The sequence below is a fragment of the Leptonychotes weddellii genome, chromosome 6 (assembly GCF_054177405.1).
Source record: "Leptonychotes weddellii isolate Sample4059 chromosome 6, ASM5417740v2, whole genome shotgun sequence".
NCBI classification, from domain to species: Eukaryota; Metazoa; Chordata; class Mammalia; order Carnivora; family Phocidae; genus Leptonychotes; species Leptonychotes weddellii.
The window spans coordinates 129,241,200-129,259,758 of record NC_138374.1 but is presented as its reverse complement, the minus strand read 5'-3'; the positions used below and the strand labels follow the sequence as shown (position 1 = coordinate 129,259,758).

The 18,559-nt window shown below is 42.1% G+C and overlaps 1 long non-coding RNA gene across 1 annotated transcript in view; it reads left to right on the top strand.

The window, feature by feature from the left end:
* LOC145722074 (uncharacterized) overlaps positions 1-18,559 on the top strand; it is a 43,298-nt gene that overhangs the window by 11,746 nt on the left and 12,993 nt on the right. Inside the window, exon 2 of the long non-coding RNA XR_014146106.1 lies at positions 1,661-1,797. This is a non-coding gene — a long non-coding RNA (uncharacterized LOC145722074). The remainder of the gene's footprint in view (positions 1-1,660; positions 1,798-18,559) is intronic.

The following is an 18,559-nucleotide window of genomic DNA, read 5'->3' as shown; positions in this document are numbered from 1 at the left end:
GTCTAAGAGTAGACCAGGTTGCTTGATAATTGATCTGTTTTCCTTGTCCATAATATAAGAGATAATAACACTTGCCCCTCTCCATCTTTACAGGGCAGTTATCCAATGGCTAATGTCTACAAAATGCTAAATGCATTCCAGCACTATTTAAAAGATTGTACACATATTAATGAATTCAGTCTTCACAACATCCCTCAGAAATAGATATTATTCTAGGGGGGCACTTGATGTAATGAGCACTGGGAGTTATACGCAACTGGTGAATCACTAAATTCTATCCCTGAAACTAATAATACATTATATGCTGACTAAATTGAATTAAAATTAAAAAGTAGATATTATTATCCTCATTTTGCAAATTAGGAAACTGAGGCACAGGGGCATCTGGGTGGCTCAGTTGGTTAAGCAACTGCCTTTGGCTCAGGTCAGGATCTTGGGGTCCTGGGATGGAGCCCTGCATCGGGCTCTCTGCTCAGTGGGCAGTCTGCTTCTCCCTCTGCCCCTCCCCCTCTGGTCATGTTCTTGCTCTCTCAAATAAATAAATAAATAAATAAATAAATAAATAAATAAAATCTTTTAAAAAAAGGAAACTGAGGCACAGAGAGTTTAATAAAATCCTGCTGGTGAAGATTATTTTATGAACTGCCCACAACTCTGAGGGTTAGAAAGTTCTTTCCATGTTGAATCCAAATCTGTCTATAACTCCTACCTGGCTGGTCACACTTCTGTCCTCTGGATCCAAACAAAATAAAGGTAACTGTTCTTCCCCATGTCAGCCCATCAGTATTTGAGGATAGTGGTCATGTCTTTTCTCCAGTGTTCTGTACTCAGCTAAGTAACCTCAGTTCCGAAAACCATTGCGAATATATCCACTTTGAAGGGGTCCCTCCTGTGCTATTATCTGAGCGATAGACACCATGCAGTCAATGTGCCAACAGTCAGAAAGCGTTCCTATTTAGCATTAAGCAGATCACTCCCCATCCACAAAATGGAGAGAAAAGCTCATTTCTGTAAGCATTGCTTCTTTGCCTCTTCTTAGCTCATACCGGTAATACTAAGACCCATAAATATATCCTATCTCAGTCAATAATAAAGACAGCTAAAATATATTATGGCTTTTTACCGGCCAGTCACTATTCTGTGATGTATGTTTTAATTTAATGAATCATCGCAACAAACCTATGGGTTAGATGCTATTTTTATTCCTGTTTCAATGAACGAAGAAACAGGGCACAGAGCAGTTAGGGCTTGATGCTGTACTGTGCAGCGTATGACTGCACAGTGACTATTTGTAAGGACTGATGATGCAGAAGTACCACAGTGGCTTGAAAGAGTATATTTTTCAGGAACTCATAGAGTATGGTCTTTTTTTTTTTTTTAAAGATTTTATTTATTTATTTGAGACAGAGAGAATGAGAGACAGAGAACATGAGAGGGAGGAGGGTCAGAGGGAGAAGCAGACTCCCTGCCGAGCAGGGAGCCCGATGCGGGACTCGATCCCGGGACTCCAGGATCATGACCCGAGTCGAAGGCAGTCGCTTAACCAACTGAGCCACCCAGGCGCCCGAGTATGGTCTTTAATAGGTACTTTTTTAGTATGTACTTTGTCTTTTTTGTCTAAGCAACCTCTTGTCTCATGAATCTCTCACACGATTCTCAGATTTGAAGTTGAATATAACAAGAATGAAGTACTTCCTTGAACTCAGACGGGACCAACCACCTAGGGGCCTCCAGTCAAGCTCCGCTAACATTCCACCTGCCTGGCTGATCAGGACCTGCCCCAGCAATGAGCCACAGGTCAGTTCGAGAAAAGCCCAAGGTCAGTGGGAGACAGGTTGTCAGCCCAGGAAAGGTGTTGTGTTATGTGGTTGTGAAATGTGGCCTCTGCCCTCGAGTTTGTTTCACGATGTCAGGGTGGCATTTTTTGCAAGATACTTTTGTATCTTGGAAACAATAAATAGGTGTGTATTACCTACTTGTCTTATATCTATCTATCTATCTATCTATCTATCTATCTATCTATCTATCTATTATCATCTATCCTTTGTAGTTGGTATCTGGACTTTGTAGTTCTAGCATCTATTTTACCTAAGAAGATGGGATTTTAAAGTGAAAACATTCTTGGGGCACCTGGGTTAAGCGTCTGACTCTTGATTTCGGCTCAGGTCATGATCTCAGGGTGGTGGGATCAAGTCCCACATCCAGCTCTGCACTGGCATGGAACCTGCTTAAGATTCTCTCTCCTTCTGCTCCTCCCCACCTCTAAAAAATAAATAAAATAAAGTGAACACATTCTTGTAAGTGGGCACAGTTCTGCCCCTTTAGTGTGATAGCACAGGAAGAAAAAAAAGAATTCTAAAGAAGAAAAATCCCTGGAATAAAAGATCAACTGCAGGTGATTAAAAAAAATGAGGGTAAGGTGGGAGAGGTACAGAGAGAGAGGAAGGAAGGAAGAGACAAACTTGGATAACCTAAGAATCTAAGAAAAGGATGGTAAAATCAAACCCAGCCCCCAGGACCACAAAATGTCATCCCCTAAACATATGGCCAAATGCTGATGCCTACATAATCATATAAACTATTTCTAATGTAGTAGCTTGATAAGGGTAAAGAGCAGATTCACCTGCCAGTGGAATGGTCGACCCAGGTCTCCAAACTATTATCCATATTAATTTGAAGTGAAAGCCTGCTACTTAAATCAGTGTGGAAAGAATATCTGAGTAATTGCCTGCCAGATATCATGCTGCTTTTTGCGGGGGGCAGGCGGGGTGGGGGTGGCAGGGTGGAAGTGTGATGACCATGTTTCCCAATGACCTGGCTGTAACCTGGCCCCGGCCCCCAGTGACCCACATCTTTCCTTTCTCCTTTTTCTCTTCCCATCACCCAAGCAGAGAGGCTTCTCTTGGGGATATAAAGTCACAGACATCTCCCTGGTCTGCAGAATGAGGCAAAGCTACTCTTTCCTTTTGAGCAAACTTCTGGTGGCTTGCTCTGGAAGGACACCACTGGCGTTGGGCAACTTCAAGTGCCATGGCAATGCATTTCCAGGCAAGATGGGCACACCCCACTTTCCCTGGTGGTATCTCGCCTTTCAGTGCACTTAGCACTCAGCAAAACCACACTACATAAGAGGGGATTGCATGTGTTTCCTTCCATGGCCACCCCAAGGCAGGGCAATCATTCCATCTTAGGGCCCAGCTGGCCAGATAATGGGCAAAGTGAGAACAAGCTGGGATTTGCTCCCCGCATCATCCACCAGCTGTCTGCACAACCTCAGAGGCAGACCTGACCTGCTTTCATGATGAACCGTGATGTTAGGAGAAGGGAAATCCAGATGGATGAATCAGTCCCAGGTGGACTTTTCAGGCAGCAGCATCTGGAGACTTCATCTTCTGGACTGCACATGGAACGCGCTCGGTCTGGAAGTCATTAGACACAAGCCCAGATCACCCTGATGTCATCTTTAAAAGGTGACCTGATCCCAAAGCTTAAAACTGACCCTTACACGACTCTCCCAAACTACACGCTTATGGCTGACCCTAAATTTTCAGCAGATGCTCTAATCTTTTCACCACTGCCATGTTTGGAATAGTCTTTGGGGTACCTGAGCACACTAATGAGGTACTGCTGAGTTTAACTTCAACTTTGACTTCAATGCAGCCTCCAGCTAACATTTACCAGCTTATTTCAATGTAAGCCAGGGTTAAAGGGATAGCTCCTTTTCCACATCCCTGACACAAAACGGATGCTACTATGGGCAACCAGGGAGGCCAGTGGTATGGGATCAGCAGCCCCTTCTATGTGGGATCAGGAGCTACAGAGCCCATGCCCACACCTGAGCTCAGATTACTGTACGTTGCATCCATTAAGTGGCTCTTCCTTTTGCTAGGAGACCCACCAGGGGGCTAACACTCCACACAGGAGTCCCACTGACCCACCTGCTCTTGTAACATTGCCTTATATAGACCATCTTTGCAACCATCTCTTCTAGCAGTTATCTTAGGGAAGTTGCCAAATAACTTCAAAGCAATGCTAGCAAATTTGCTTCAAAGCAGAAGGGCCATCCACTTCCTTTGCATTTCTCCCTCTCTCTTTCTTTCTTCCTTCCCTCCTTCCTTCCACCCTTCCTCTTTCCCTCCCTCCCTTTCTTCCTTCCTTCTTTCTTTACTTCCTTTCTTTCTGTTACAGAGTTTCAAACTTTACCTTAAACCTATTGATTTAGTTTAATAAACCCTTGATGTGTTAATGTTGTGCCAGCCAGTTTTGTAACCACTGATCTAAAATGCCTTTCTTAGTTTTAATCCAGTTGTAAGAGTCTACAACATGAATATGATCACAGGTACAAACTTAGATCTATAATTCTCTGATTGTGTTATTCCCTTGGCTGGGTTGATAATCCCCTTTCTCTGCTTCTTCATAATGAGTCAGGCATGAAGAAAGGCTATGCTGTAATTGCTGTCCCACTTTCACAGGCTGAGAATCTATGGATGATGTCTGTACCTGTGCTTTCTCATTTGTAAAAGCAACTTCCTAGTCCTCACCCTAGATCATGATTTATCCACAGAAGTGTTCACTGAAGCAGTATAACAGAATATATTGGAAATCAATAAATTCCAAACATCGAGAATTTATTAAGTACATTATGACACATCCCTCAACACAACGCTATGCTGCTTTAAGATTATATTTGCAAAGAATCTTGTATAGAAAACCTCTTTTTGTAGTGAGTACTTATGGTATAATATTAGCAGAGAAATAGTGCATAACATTTTATACATAATATCGTAACTATTTAAAATATGCATGGAAAAATAATGAAAATAGATTCACTAAGATATTAACAGTGGTTTTCTCCAGGTGGTTGTATTTTTATATTTCTAATTCAATTTCCCTAGATTAAAAAAAATTCTACAGTGATTATATTAATAACTTCTATATTAACATGTCAAAGGCTATTCGACAAATTTTATGTGGATATTATGAGAATAAAATGAGATAATAAATGGAAGGCAGCTGAAAAAATGTGGTAAGCATTGTTGTTTTTATGGTGATTACTCAACTTCAGGGGAAGCAGTAATAAAACCTTAATGTAAAAATTATCCAAGAACAGATTGTACCATCTCCATAGACAGGTGATAATTGTATGTCAAATTAGCACATCACCCTTCCAGTTCTGCTTAAAATGATGATGTCAGTCCTTAGAAACCTCAGTGGAGAATACTCATCTGTATCTCAGAGGTGAAGTATGCTATGTCTCAAGCACCTGATGTCTATCGGTGTACTTCACATTGTCCAAAATCACTTCCTGGGGAAAGTGCACCATGGCTTGGCTCAGCCTCCCTTGGTCCAGGAAAGGCTGGTCCAGCCCCGACTTCGGGGACTATCCCCTTAGCACCTTGGGCAGTGGAAAGATCTAGGGATGGGTGAGCTCTGGATTTCCCACCTTCCGTGCCTTCTCAGCTCTGGTGTGCACCTGGTGAGAAGCATAACCACTTTGGGAGATGACATTTGCCCAGGCCAGATGCTCAGCTATAATATCTCTTCCTCTTCTTTCATGTCTCCCAGGGGTCATAATCCCAGTCTCTAAATATAAACTGTGTCATCTTAAAATATATACCCTCTTCTGCCAGCCTTTTTATTTTCTCCCAGATGACATTACCCAAGTTTCTATTAATAAAGATAAGGCCAAGGGGGCAAACATGGCTCTCTACTCCTCTACCAGGGGGGCGTTAGGGCTCCAGGTGTGCAGACATGAGCTGCCCCATTGCCTTTCCCTGGGAAAGTCTGGAAACTTCTCTCATGAGACTCTGGCAGGTGGCATTAGCCACCTGGGACCACACACATGCTTGCTATTCATTTTCACATTGTAATCAGCCTTGACCACCAGCATTGCACCCATAGAGAAGAATCCCTGAGGGATGGGCCCAGCAAGGAGGAGTGAACAGTAGGAGCCCCATAAACCCAGCCAGGCCCCAGCTGTCCAGCACAGCTTCCACCTACACTTTCTGATTCCCACCATCAATGGCAGGGCTAGCCCTTCCTAATATCAGGAAGGTGCCAACGCGAGAGCAACCTAATGGCCCATACAGCCCTTGTCCTCACCTCTGGCCTTGCCCCAGGGAACACACAGGGAAGAACTCGATACTCATTCTCACTGATCTCTGCCCATACCATCCAAGAACCTCCAAATAAACCCTGCTTACTCCAGTTCTAATAATAGCCACTTCGTATTGAGAGCTTACTATGGGCCAGACACTTCAAGCACTTATGACTGATCTTCACAATATCCCTGTAAGGTGACCAGTATTCTGTTTAATAGATGCAGAGATCAAGGCTCAGAGAAGTTAAATAACTACCCCCCGTCACATATCTCAATGTGGTAGTATCTGGGTTCAAACTCTGACCCAATAGACTCTAATTCTCCTAAACCATTTCACTTTCTTCCAGTGTACTATTGCAAGTGTTTTCAAGACTTTCAATAACTTCCCATCCTCTGAAAGTAGAGGAGTGGGGTCAAGGACATGCTATACTTATTTGCCCCAGGTTCACTTGAAGTGACCTCAGTGAGCCGGACATTAATTTGTAGCTATCCTTTCCGCAATTGAGAAGGACCGAAATGTTACCCGAGCTGCCCTGGTGGGGATTATCCTTTCGGGGACTTAGGACATCAAGCAGTCTTCTTAAAAGGGGAACTGAGGCTGTGTAGTATCATTTTATACCGGAGTGCACAAAGGCTGAGGGAATTTGGTTCTAATATTAACAGCTCAGGGTTCCTCTTGCCAGCAAGACAAATGTGACAAATGTCCCTCCTGAGATAACGCGTGGGCTAGGATATAAGTTTATGGGAAGAAAAGACCCTACGAAATGATCCACTAGCTAATGGCTCGTGAAATCTTCACAAGGAAAGTCAGACCAGATTGTCATCCCAGGACGGCAGCTTGTCGCTGGGCCTCTGTTGCTCAAAAATGAACTTGAATGGGTTCTGGGAAGTTTCTCGTCTAGTTATATACATCATGGGAAAGAGTGGCTGTCGTGGCCCTGAGGGTGTTGGCTTGTGCCCAGTTCCCTCATGACCTTCTGCCTAGTATCTTAGCTGGGACTGCCATTCTGATTCAAATGGAGAAGCTGGTGGGGGACCCAAACAAATGTGATGGGGAGGGCTGGCCTCCCTTCAGCGCAACCCGAGTCAGGGCAGCCCTCTCTGGAAACTGGCGTCACAGCCCTCTAGTCTGTCCTGTGGACCCGCAGTCAAGGGTCCTGACCAGCAGCCCCGGCTATGTTAAGGCATTTTTTTTTTTTAATGACATCTACATTCCCCATCTTCTATCCTCATGTGTATTTTGGTATATATTGTCAGAATCCAACTCAAACAACATATTACGAGTTACCTAATCGTGGAGTGAAAATAAGGAGAATCAAAAGGACTTATTCCCTACATCCTGGAAAAGGTCACAATCTCAAAAAAAAGGCGTAAGACAAGTTACTAGTGGAATATAACAGCAACCCAGGATATGATGCTGTGTCATTTCCGAGGAGGAAGAAGTAATGTTCTCTCCGAAGACTGATTCTTACAGCAGCAGGTGGGAAAGAAGCATCACAAGTCACTGGAGCAATGTGGTATTATCCACACTCTTTATGGTGGCATGAACACTATGAGCACTGAGGGGGAGAAAACAGTATTGGCCTTCCCCTTCGGATGTACAAAATAAATTAGAACTGGAAAAACAAACGAATTAAGTATTTAAAAAGAAAACCACAGAAAAATGGCAAGATAATAATAGGAAGAAGTGATCTGAAACCTCAAGAGGTAAGAACTTCTTAAGTATAGAAGGAATGGAAGAAGTCTCCAAGGAATCTGGTCAATTACAGATTTGGGTCCTCCAAAATTTAAAAGTTCTATGTGCTTAAAAAGTCATTGCAATATATCCTCAAATGAAAACATTTTCCCCCCAGTTAATTCAGAACAAAACTGCAGCAAGCTGGACTGGCAAAAGATTAATATCTTTATTCATCTCCATAGCGCATGGCAAATGCCCAGTCAACCCATTAGAGGAATGGGTTCCTCATCACTCCATTTTGCAGACGAGGATACTGACACCAAGCAGCAAAGGAACTCACCAAAGGGACAAGAGAATTCACGGCGGAGCTGGAGCCAAATTCATGGGGCTCCTGGCTCATGGGCGGGACTTTTCCACCTGTTATCAGCTGCAGAACCGCATGTGAGTTTCTTTAAGCAGGGACTGGGGAGTAATCACCTTCTCCATAGAAAGGAGGATGACCACCCGTAGCACAACCGCAATCAGGTCTGAAACAAACTGAATTTTTGGAAAAGATTGGGATTTCAGAGAGATGGTTATTTATCTCAAAGAAAGTAAATATTATGTAACAAGGAGTAAAATCATTAGGCTGCAATAACCCCTCCAAAACGAATTTATATATGTTGTTGTTCTTTATTATGTAGCTGTTCTTTTTTTTAATTTAATTTTATTTTATTGTGTTATGTTAGTCACCATACGTAGCTGTTCTGAAGTATAATGTTGAGAAGACAGAACACATACTGATTAAAATTAGAATGTGCTAATAATCCTAAAGAAGACTTATTTAAATGCTCATAATGTGTTAATGTTTAGTTTTTGATAATAAATAAGGAAATTATTATAGAAATCTTTTTTTTTTCTTTTAAAGATTTCATTCATCTATTTATTTGACAGAGAGAGAGCAAGAGCAGGAACACAAGCAGGGGGAGTAGGAGAGGGAGAAGCAGGCTTCCCGCCGAGCAGGGAGCCCGATGCGGGGCTCGATCCCAGGACCCCGGGACCATGACCTGAGCCGAAGGCAGACGCCCAACGACTGAGCCACCCAGGCACCCCTATTATAGAAATCTTTTGAGGGATTTTGGAAAAAGTAACAATACATTCAGAGTAGTGTATACACACATGCACACACACACACATGCACACACACAGAGGGAGTAATATATATATGTATATATATACATACATATATATCTATATCTATATATATAGATATATACATTGTTTCTATTCCATGGATTCTAAACAATGGACTGAGTGTACTTTGCAATCCTCCTGCTACATATATACACATTTAGGTTATAATAACCTGTGATGTGTGCATTCTCCTGGGAGAAAGAGGTCAGGGTGATAAGGTGAGCTTTATGATCCCAAGTCTGGCGGATAATGACTGTCAGACAGAGAAGAATTAAAAGAAAAATTTCCATAAGCCCCAAATGCAGCATTCGAAAGCAACATTTAAATCAGATCATTTCCTATTTTTACAGAGGAGTCATCTTTTACAGGAAAAAAATTTTTTTCCCCAACACATGAAGGACAAAAAAATGAGACCCATGAGAATGATTCTTCCCAATGCAGCTCTTTAATCGATCTATTCGGAACTCTTATAGCATGTTGCTGCATGCTAATTGGAAGTCATTTTAAAGCAGAATCAGCTTGGATCACAATTGATTTAATGCAGGGTAGCTGGTTTGCCCAACTTGGGAGGAAATTATGCATGAAAACCCAGCTTTTACAAGCCCCAGGGAGGGAGCGTTTATTTGGATGAGGCAGAACAACAAATCTAGAAGAGCAGGGATGACACAGACATTGGAGGCCTTTCAGAAGTGACCTGCCAAATCTTCAGTTACTCACTCCTCACATCCCTCCAGTGCGGGGCGACAGACCCGCGGAGCTCACTCTGCCCACAAACCCTCCCCGCTGGAGATTTCCCAACCCCAGTGGCCATGTTCACAATGTGCCTTTTGGAAAAGATGGGTTGGACAACTCCCAATTTACCATACTGACTCTAGATACCTGACAATAACACCACTAGAACCTCCTCTTGCTGGGTTATAAAAGTTTGCTTTCTTTCTTTTTTGTTTTGGTCTTTTTAAAGTGCACCTAAAATTCAAATTATTTCAGGAGGAGGAGTTAAATGTGCTGCCCTGAAAGATGACACCTTGGGACTTTGTTAGCTCATCTGTGAGTGTGAATACCTAGCGGAAAACAAGAATGATGCTCAGGCAGGCACCCGGATATTGGGAGTAGTAAGATCATCATGAAGGAGAAAAAGGGCAAAAGAAGACCAGGACAAGCCTGAGCTGGGCTACATGGACCTTGTCTTTCACCTTGAACGTGTACAACATAAGGGACCAATCTCTGATCTGGGATTCTAACATTTTCTCTGTTGGACTTACTGTGCAGCTCAGGAGGGGAGAATCATCATTTACCACCTGTAGGTATTAACTGTAAAATGGATGCACCAAGAGGATAATTTTGCTTCCCCAGATATTTAACTGCTGAACTTGGCAGTGCCATAATCGTGTTAGGTAGGCAGTATGGCACACGCCTCTCCAACCCTCCACAGCCCCCTTCTCTATCTGGTACTTTCTTCCCCAAACTCTTCTTCGTTAATATTCAAAGTGCATATCTTTATGTGAATGTTTAATAAACAATTTCAGAAGCAGATACTGTATTTAATGCCATTGGATAAGTTTGGCAATAGGACCTTTCTTTTGGCATTATGGCTTCGTTGAAATGAATGAATAGTGACAAAGTGTGACTGTGTAATATAACCAGGGAATTTAGTATGGAATTGTATACTTTTTTTCCCAAAGGCAATGTGGGTCTCTTTTGAGTTTAAAATTGACTTTAAATTTCCAGTTACTGAAAGTTTTGCTGAGAGGCTAGGGTGATACAGACATTATGCAAAATAAGTGTAATAAAAAAATGGGCGATTGGCTAATTACTTGATCAATTCACCGATGTCCCTTATTTGGAGTACTTTCACATGAATTCACGGATTCTGGAGCGGAAGAAGATGGAACTATTGTATTGTTAATACATCTACACGTTTATTTATGCATGAGCTTGTTTTAACTGAGTACCTACTTTGTGTGTTGTGTGGTTCAGAGCTCTGGAGTTGCAGTGCTGAGTAAGAGGGATTTTCCCTGCAGGGACTTACAGAAGAGCAGGTGGTAGACAGTGATACAGGCTGATGCAGACATATAGGCAAAGTGGAAGAGAGCAGTCCCAGATCGCTGGGTCTCCTGGAAGGCTTCCCAAAGGAGACGGCATGTGATCTGGCCTTGGAGGACGAGTGGAATTTTTACAGGGAAGCCTGCCATGGGGGGGTTTCTGTGGGGGGATGAAGAGGGTGAGCAGAGGTACAGGAGGTGGAGGAAGAAGTGTAGCAGCAGGTGGTTTGATTTGGGTGGAAAACACTCCAAATGAAAAGGCATTGGACAGATGGGAATGACCTCAGTGGGAACCTGGTTTTGGAGCTTTGCAGGCTCCCTTGGTGGGAAATGAGGAGCTGCTCTCCCATGCTCTAGGTTTTTGTAAAAGGAAATGAGGTGATCGGCAGAGGCAGCAAAGGGCAATGGGATGGGGGAAGGAATGTCTCATTTCGAAGAGTTCAAATCATTCTGAGGTTTGGATGGATTTATTCCAGCTAATCAAAAGGCACAGTGCAGTGAAGAAAGGCATTAAAAATTAAGAGGTCTGAGTTCTAGCCTTAGCTTTGTTTCTAATTAGTTTTGTATCAGGATGAGTCACTTCATGTCCCTGATCCTTAATGTTCTCATCTGTGCAGGAGTGTGTGTGTGTGTGTGTGTGTCGATTTCTAAGGTGGATTACTTGCATTCTAAGGTGAGTTATACGATCCTGTATGTTGAGTACATCCCTCATTTCCTCCTTCCATATTTTCATCTCAAAATTTCCAAAATGATTTAAATAGGATACTTAGATATTTCTGCCTTATTCTAGAACAAGCCATTTCCCTTGAGATGGCTACATAGCATTTACCCCTCAGATGTTCTCTCATTGTGTTTTTAAATTTGTCAGTTACATCTGATATCCAGGAAAAGAAGAAGCCAACACACTACTGCCACCGTATCTCTCTGTTTTGGTCTCGGTCTCTAAACTTTAGGGTCTAATGGACCGGACAGCAAAGAGACACCCCTCTGTATCACTAGTGTGTTCTTAAGGAGAGCTAGTCACTGAGCAAAGTCGGGAGGTGGTACCATGAAGGACAACTAGTCCAGACTAGAAGAGAGGGTTAGCTTGTTTTTCCTCTGGTCCTCACGTGGATAAACCTCTCCTCGCCATTTTACTCCATCATGGCTATCCTGCTAAAGACAATGCGCATTTTCCAAAAGAAGACTTTACTGACACCTTGACTGCTGTTTCAAAATAGAGAAATGTTAACAGGATGAAAATTATGTAGGGCAAATATTCATGAATAAATGTGGGCTAATGGAAGTCGCTTCTATAAAATATTCGATGCTTAGAAATAAATGAGAATTCTGTCAGTCATCTAAATGACTATATATTGGGGATTATATAAAGCAGATTGCCTATTTTTTTAAACTTTTTGTCCAGATGTTTATATATGGTCCTTACATTTTATTATTTGATTTTTATTTTATGTTTAATTTATGGACAGCATTTTTCACCAACCCATACAGTCTACTAAGAAAAGCAATCCCTTCTGGGCAGGAGGAATTTGGCAAAAAGACAGAACCATCAAATGCAGTGGGTCTCAGCTTCTTAGACTCTACCATCCTAACCTACTCTTGTCAAATCCACTCTGCAACCAAAATTTTTCACAGTCAGATGTTTTCAATTTGTCTTCGAATATGATGTTGACTCAAACATTTGGCAGATTTATAATTTCTCCATTTTCCCCTGCCACTCATTCTCGGGTTTTAGATTTTCTCATTTAATAGTTGTAGCAGTGTTTTACACTTTCTATAAATCTTCATGAAGTTTCTAAACCCAGTGTCATACAAGTTGAGAATTGCTATCTAACAAAATCCTTTCAGGAACTGAATGCTGTATTTTATAGTTCTGCATTAATTAATCCTCTGCCTAAGGTAATGAGTAGGTCTGAAGGTACTTTTTAAACTTACAATACACACAGCTTGATTCTTGCCACTGGAGAACAGAGCTGGGGCAGGCAAGGTCTTCTCTTCAACCCTGTGATTTGCCTGGGAGCCCTGACTTTGTCTGACCTGGAGATGGGAGCAGTAGGTACCCGAGGTTCTGCCCTCCTCCCATCCCTGTGCTTTGATATCACAGAGAATTCATTTCTTCGGGGCACCTGGGTGGCTCAGCCAGTTAAGTGTCTGCCTTGGCCTCAGGTCATGATCTCAGGGTCCTGGGATAGAATCCCTACTCAGGCTCCCTGCTCAGCAGGGAGTCTGCTTCTTTCTCCCCTTCCACCCCTCCCCCTGCTCATGTTCTCTCTCTCAAATAAATACGATCTTTTTTAAAAAAGGAATTCATTTCTTCCTCTGCCTCTGTGTAAGCAGACGTTTCCTGGGCTGGCACCATCACCCCTTCTATAACTCCTTCCCTGCTCGCTTCAGCCACCAGGAAGCTCATCTACCTCTGAGCATCTCTAGCACTGAATACCTGTTTTACCATTTAATCATACTCTGCTTTATACCATCTCCTGAAAGCTGGGTCTACTCTTGACTGAAATTCCCCAAAGATAGAGAGCATAGCCATATTGGATTAGGGATGTTCTGTTATGAATCTCAGCAATTTTTACAGCAGTAGACATAAATAGATAATGCATGTAGAATAACTACACAAGTGAAAAAAAAAGAGAGAGAGAGAGAGAAAGAAAGAGAATGAACTTCACTAATCCCAGACACATTATCCAGTCCACTATCTCTGGGATATTCCTAGCACAGCCAAGATAGAGGGGCATCGGAGCTATATTTAAGTTCCTCAGAAGGAGATTGAGAAGTGTGTGTGTGTGTGTGTGTGTGTGTGTGTGTGTTTAGTCTCAGGGATGTCTTTATGCAAGTTACATGCTTTGTAACTTACATGTAACTTATACATGTACATACTTAGCAACATGATATTCTGTGATTATATGACACTTCAGGTTTGTATTTAGAAGATATAGAGCTTTTATGGGTCTTCTCTTAAAGGAGAGGCCTGGCAAGCCGCAAGCATCTCCCAAAACAAGAACTTCTCTATGGTTAGCTACCAACTATTATGTGACCTTGAGTATGTTACTGTTCATCTGTGGCCCTCCAAGTCCTCAAGTGAAAAGTGAAACAAGTAAGTCTGATGACCTCCAAGTTTCCTTCCAGAGCTGGGTCCTGAGCACCAGCTCATTGTTGCTATTGTCTCCATTCTTCAGAAACTAAGGGAATGCTCATGACATGTTAGTCCGAGTTTTCTGAAGTTCAGGGACACAGTCGAGCAATATACCTGGAGCTGCCCAAGTGTTCTAGGCTGTCTCTCCACTCATATCCTCATTCTCTCTACTACAGTGTAGTAGAGGAGACTCTAGTCTCCTAGGAGACTAGAGCGCCATATTCTGCCCTCATGCCTCATTTGGCTGACATCTGTTCTCTTCATGTCATAAACAAAAGCTTCAAAGCTAAGTGGCCCACCCCACCTGTTTCCTCAAAAACATAGCAGTGTTCGGAGAGATCATGCAGGGGTGGCTCTTGTGTCCTAGGTGAAAGAGCGGGATCAGCTGTGATCTGGAACCACAAGGATCTGGTGTGGAACCCTGAGATTTTATGCTTCTGCCTTTTCTGGGCATGTCAATTCAGCTAACATTTACTCACTATTCTCAAGTGCCAGAGATTGTACTTGGTAAGTACAAAGATATATGAGAAGCAGAACTATCTTTCAGAAACCCACAGCATGATTGGAGAGTGATACAAAGCAATGTGGGAATGTGGGGTATATAGAGGTCTAAACCACATGCCCACCTCCAGAGACCTGGCACAGCATTTGATGAATTTGACAGTGGATAGCTCTGTGGACTTTGAGACCAAGGACCAGGCCTGGGAAACTGGGCTTTAGATTCTAGCAAAGAGGCTAGACCATGCCAACTTACCTCAGAGAATCACTAGGTGAGTTAACAACTCACCTTGATGCCTTCTGTGTCCAGGATTATAGGTGTTTTTAGCAGACAAACATGATTTTGTTTGGAAATTTGGTTGGTGTCGTACGCATTTAACCCGTTTAACCCAGCCTAGAAATCCTGTGCTGAAATCCTTTGAGATAGGTTTTCTAAGAAGACAGAGAATGTGCCCACACTTTGGGGATCCTTTTACTAAATTGCAGCCTTAGTGGGCAAGTAGCCTTCTCTGCTATCAGCTGTCATTTCATAGGAGGAATGCTCAAGCAGACATCATCAATGCAACCCACTGTCACAAACAGGCAGTAGAACAGGAAGTAGTTAGAAACTTCCACGGTGTGACAGAAATTGTCAGTGCTCGGACTTACATCTCCTGCTCTTTCCACCTCAGTGAATAAGAGCCACCTTTCAACCACCAAACTTTGCATCTCTTTGCTCAGTGGCTTTCTCTGGCCACCAGAGGCTGGTTTCCCACCTGTGCCATGGGTCCGAAATACCAGGGAACTGATGTCCCCCTCACAAGAGCTTTTGACCTATACCAAGGGAGTGAGTGTATTAATACTCCACTTCCCCCACACCTCTGGACATCTGAGGGGATGTCCTCTGAAACATGCGACCCATGGAGCTCCCAGCAGGAGTAAACTTCTATTGCCCAAAGCGGTCATTTATTCATTACTCTTTATTAGCCACCTTTTCTTGTCATCCCCAACCCCACTCCCTACAATTGTTTGCAATCTTCTCCCAAATAAATGACTTGCTCCCTAGTTTCTGTCTCAACAACTGCTCCTGCAGGTGAGGAAAGACCCAAACTAAGACACATCTTCAACATGGCATATCAGATACCTGGAATCAGGGACTCACAAGAAAGGATAGAAACTGGGTCATCGCATGCTCAGTAAATCTGTGGGCTGGAGACTCAGAGCTATGAATGGCTTATGTTACTACCATGATTTTTTAAAAAAGATTTTATTTATTTATTTATTTATTTATTTATTTATTTATTTATTTATTGGATGAGAGAGAGAGAGAATGTGTGCCAGGGGAGGTGCAGGGGAAGAGGGAGAGAGAGAGAATCTCCAGCAGACTCTGTGCTGAGTGTGAAGCCAGACTCAGAGCTCAATTTCATGATCCTGAGATCATGAGCTGAACTGAAATCAAGAGACTGGGCCACCCAGGTGCCCATCACCATGATTTTTACCTTCACCATTGCTTCCCCTCCTACAGGCAGGTGTGACACAGGGAAGTAATGGTTTCAGGAGGTGGAGACAGTGGTTATAGAAATAGCAGAAGGGCCCTGGGGTAGGACAGGAAGAAGCCAGTATCTTACCAGTATGTCTGCACATGGCATGCTTGACTGGGTGGGCTGTGGAAAGAAAGTGTAATGGACTCTTAGTATAAGAGCAGTTCCCTGAGGGACTGTCTCTGTCACAGATGTGACATTTTCCCCTCATAAGCAAACCCGTTCACAAGACAAGGTTGGCATTTTCTTGAGTTTTACCCATAAAGACATGAGCACCCAACACTTCTCCTAAAGCTGCTGGTTCCCTTGGGCTTGGAGGGTTCCTCCCCCATTACAAGGCTCCTGGCATGAGAAGTGGGTCCTCAGAACCATGAACCCCCTAGATAGAGGTCTATAAGCACTTGACTGTCCCCATCTCCCCCTGTCAGCAGCCCCTTGCTGGGATTTTCAGTTCTGTTCTTAACCTGGATATTTCCTACATGATTTGTGCTATAAAAATAAACTAGTCATGACAATAATAAGAAATGTAGACTAAAAAAATATATAGAAATAGCAATTTGTTCCATTTCATTTGCTTAAAATTCCCCCAAATCCAATTTGAAGGAAATTGCTAGTAACCCACGAACTTCCCCTAGGCTGCCCCCCTGGGTCGCCCCACCAGCTATGGGTAACCTTTCCTTCCATTGTGTACTCTTTTACTCTGTGGGTCTTTGCCTCTTTTTCTAGAGCAACAAAGTACTTGAGCAACTTCCCAGGTCTGCCGGCACTCTCTCCTACACATTCTACTTGTTGCTCCCCAGCTTGGTGGATTGAAGGTAGAAAGTCTGGGACCCAGGCTTCACTCTGGGTACCACCCTGGAGGGCTGGACCTCATGTTGGAAGCCAAGCTACTGCCCTCACTGTCTGGCTGCTGAGGAACATTTATCATGTTCTGATTAATTAGGATTGAAAGTGATTCATAGAACAGCAGGTACGGGGGCTGGAATCAGGGAAGAGGGTAAAAGGGCACTGAGTTGATGTGTAACACTGCTGCCTCAACATAAAATAGGTTGGCTCTGCAACTTTCACCCACAACATGGGAGGGAAGGGTTAGTTGGCATTCCTCCAGCTGGCTATTAATTGAAAACTGAACATAACTTTGTTGGAGGAAAATAAAGAAAAAAAGATATATTGTTGAACATTATCATTACCCTTGAAGATATCAGAACTAGGGGTTATGTAGTTCTTTTGTTTGTGACACCCTAGGGTCAGTAACAACAAATATGATCTCATCTTTCCCCATTCTATTCCAAGGGAGTCTAATTAGGATATTTTATAGGTGTGCTGTCAATGGTATAGAATAGCTAAACCAATGTCACTTAGTCATGTTTGTGATAACATCTTCTTTCAAATGATAGAAAAATACAAATAAAGAAAATTTAAAAATTTTTACACTGCCATGATTTAGACTCTGAATATCCTGCTTTCAGGCTCATTGAATTGTATTTTTTCTTTTTAAGCACTCAAAAAATGATTTTTCTTATTACTATTTTTTAACATTATCAGGGTGTTTTACTCTAATTGACTGAGGGTTTGTTTTTTTTTTTAATATAAGGGAGACTTATAATTTATTGGCCAGAAATCTCTTTTCCCAATTAGTGGTCAATTATTTATTAGAAGCCACAAAATGACAAAGACAATCTTCCACCTCAGAACTTTTAAATTATGTAATTGTTCATCAAATATTTTTCAATTCGTTTGGTTAAAATTCTCAACATGCGTTCAAACAAAAGAGTAGAAATCTAAGCCTATTTGTAGAAAGAATAGCAGTCATCATTCTCATTGTAATGGAATAATTCAATATTTATTTATTTGTTTAATTGCAGTGGAGTTGAGACACAATGTTACATTAGTTTCAGGTGTGTTACACAGTGATTCAACAATGGTATGTGTTATGCTTTGCTAACAAGGGTAGCTACCATTATCTGTCACCAGGGATGGCAAGTTGGATCTTTTAATAGTCAATAACAGCTATTTTCTAGAGCAGTGATAACCACTTAGAAATTTTAAAAGAGATTTAAAAATATTTTTTATTGTGAATACTGATCCATTATTTTAAATATGTTATTCCTGGATTATAGTTACTTTTCATTATAAATAAGTGAGAAAAGATTTGATCTTTCATAAAAAGATATGAATTTCATTGATCTGGAATTGTACAGCAAGGATCCAGGGTATTAATAGTATGGAATGACTAAAGGATTTTTTTTTTAATTAAAAAAATTTTTTTTATTATGTTAGTCACCATACATCATTAGTTTTTGATGTAGTGTTCCATGATTCATTGTTTGTGTATGACACCCAGTGCTCCATGTAGTACGTGCCCTCTTTAATACCCCTCTTTAATACCCATCAACTGGCTAACCCATC